The sequence below is a fragment of the Solanum tuberosum genome, unplaced genomic scaffold (assembly GCF_000226075.1).
Source record: "Solanum tuberosum cultivar DM 1-3 516 R44 unplaced genomic scaffold, SolTub_3.0 scf00873, whole genome shotgun sequence".
NCBI classification, from domain to species: Eukaryota; Viridiplantae; Streptophyta; class Magnoliopsida; order Solanales; family Solanaceae; genus Solanum; species Solanum tuberosum.
Window position 1 is genome coordinate 12291 of NW_006239848.1, and position 3181 is coordinate 15471.

Sequence of the window (3181 nt, forward strand, 5' to 3'; positions counted from 1 at the left end):
GTTCATCAAGTTTAAGAATGCACTATTTTTTCTTTAAATTCTTATTCACTAATTCATATATTTTTTGAGTAATATCTATGCAATTTTTTACAATGTTTATATCATGTCATTTAAAAGATAAAGACAGATGACTCTAAGCATTGATTGATATATATAATGTACTAGAATAAGTGATAGTAACTAGTACGTACATTATAAATGGGTGATCCTATTAGCCACAAATCTCGATAAGAAAAAAAGAGTAGAGTGAATCAATGGCTACTACTTCTCCTAATAATAATAAGTCTCGTCACTTAGCTAATTTTCACTCAACTGTTTGGGGATATCATTTCCTTTCTTATACTCCTGTGAGTTAACACATACTATTTCTTTAAATCTCCTTATTATATTGTTGCTAATTAATTTTGCATGTTATACTTACTATTTTAATTGTTGTCTAAACAAGTATTAGAGAAATACCTTTTTTTAGTATGCTGCAAGACATTTACTGATTTTGGATGTCCTGCAGGAAATATGTAGCCAAGAAAAGGTTGAAGTTGATGAGTTAAAAGAGATATTCAGGAAAATGTTGGTGGAAACTTGTGTTGATAGACACAATTCAACGACTGAGAATGGCATATCATTTTCATAATGAAATTGAAACATCCATTCAAAACATTTTTGATGCGTCTCCAACAGAATGATGACAACCTTCACGTTGTTTCTCTTCGTTTTCGACTGCTAAGGCAACAAGGACATTACATCTCTTCTGGTAAACATGCTCTGTCCTTGCATTTGTTAAGTCACAATAAAAATCAATTTCCGATTAGCTTGGTATATAATGTTATTGTATGTTGAATAACAATTTGCATTTAAGTTTTTATAACAATACAAATTAAATATTATGCCACACAAATGCTATCACATGTACACGTTTTTCAAATATTCATTTCTTTTTTAAATTTTGTGCCAAATTTTTTAAATTTTGTGCCGAATAAAATTACTCGCTCCGTCCAATAATAGTTATCCATTATACTATTTTGGGATGTCCAACAATACTTATCTACTTTATGAAATTAATGGATAATTTTACATTTGCTTCCTTATCATTAATTACAATCATTTCCCTATTACATTTTTCAAGACATTGTATTTATTATATTCAAAGGGTGATATAGTAAAATTACCCTTCTATTTATAGTTTTTTTAAGGCGTGTGCCAAGTCAATAGTTGACAACTATTATTGGACAGAGGGAGTATATCACATAAATTGAAACAGAAAGAGTACCAGAGTAAAAAAAAATTGGCAGCAAAAAACTCTTACGAATTAAGGTTTATGTCTAGTTACGACTTGTAACAAATTAAATTTCTTTCTATCTTCTAACAACAAAAGACGATATTAATTAATCCGCAGATGTCTTCAAGAAATTCATAGATCATGATGGAAAATTCAAAGAAAACCTTACTAGTGATGTTCAAGGATTATTGAGTCTACATGAAGCAGTACATCTGAGAGTGCGTGGGGAGGAAATTCTTGAAGAAGCTCTTACCTTTACTACCACTTATCTCGAATCCATGCTCTCCAACTGGAGCAATGACTCGCTTAAGCTTCAAATTACTGAAAACCTTAAGCCACCCTATTCATAAGACTGCAACAAGAATGGGAGCTAGGAAATACATATCCATTTACGAAAACAATGATGCACGTGACAATTTGCTTTTGAAATTTGCAAAATTGGATTTCAACATGCTACAAAACATGCACCAAAGAGAGCTTAGTGAGTTTACAAGGTATAAAGATATCTATATAATTTGATCTATGTATGTACTTCCTTCATATATGATACAATTATATATTATTTAAATCCACGATCTTATGATATAGGTGGAAAGATTTGGATTTTGCAAACAAATTGTCCTATGTAAGAGACAGACTGGTTGAGTGTTATTTTTGGATACTAGGAATGTATTTTGAGCCTAAATATAATTGTGCTAGAACAATGATGACTAAATTACTAAAGATGAGCTCTATCATTGATGATACATATGATGCTTATGGAACACTCGATGAACTTGCACCTTTCACCAATGCAATCCAAAGGTATAAAACAAAAACTTTATATGTAAATTAACTTTCTTTTACAATCCCTCATTAATGAGTATGAAAAATTAAGCATGTATTTATGTTGTTATTGTGAAATTAATGTACAAGACATAAATTAAATCAATTATTTGTAATTTTTAGATGGGATATCAGTGCAATTGATTCAAGCGCCATATTTGAGACCTGCTTATGAAGGCCTTCTAGACGTTTATAGTGAAATGGAACAAGTATTTGCCAAAGAATGTAAATCAGACCGTTTATACTATGCAAAACATGAGGTAATATTATTGATTAACCAACCACAAATATATGTTAGTTAAGAAATATGCTGAATTTTAGTAGTCCAATTGGATGACTGTCTGAATTTTCAACTTGATTTGCCCACGTTATAATGAATTTCCTTTAACCACTCCCCATTCCCCTCCCCTATGTATAATTCAAAAAATAATGAATACTTTTGGGACTTAATTATTATCTAGCTAACATTACTTCTAATTAATTCTTTTTAGATGAAGTTGGTGAGTGCCTAATTTAAGGAAGCCCAATGGTTAGATGCTGGCTATATTCCAAAATGTGAAGAGCACTTGGAGAATGCACTTGTAAGCTCTGGCTGTCTTATGGCAACAACTTCTTCCTTGGTTGGTATGGAGGAATTTATACCCAAACAAACTTATGAATGGTTAATGAATGAGCCTTTGACTGTAAGAGAATCCTCAATGATTTGTAGAGCAATGGATGATATTATTGGACATGAAGTAAGTATAACTTCTCAAGGGCAAGTTTTGGCCGGTTGATGAAAAAAAATACTCCCTTCGTTTCATAATATTTGTCATGTTTTATTTTTCGAGAGTCAAATTATATTAATTTTTTATCAACATTTTGAGATATATTTTTTGACCATATAAATATGAGGAAAATGATAACTTGAAGTACTTTTTTTTTTTTTATAGGTTTTTGAATATTTAAATTATAATTTTAAAATATTAAATTAATATGATTCACTTTAACTCTTAAGATTAGTCAAATTGACATTTAAGAAGTGAAATATGACATGTAGTAGGGGATTGTGTGTGTGTGTGGGGGGGGGGGGGGGGGGGG

The 3181-nt window shown here is 30.7% G+C and overlaps 1 pseudogene; it reads left to right on the top strand.

Annotated features, from left to right (window-relative positions):
- The first annotated feature begins 254 nt into the window (after positions 1–254).
- The window catches only part of LOC102604960 ((E,E)-germacrene B synthase-like), a 6798-nt pseudogene continuing 3871 nt past the window's right edge, over positions 255–3181 (top strand).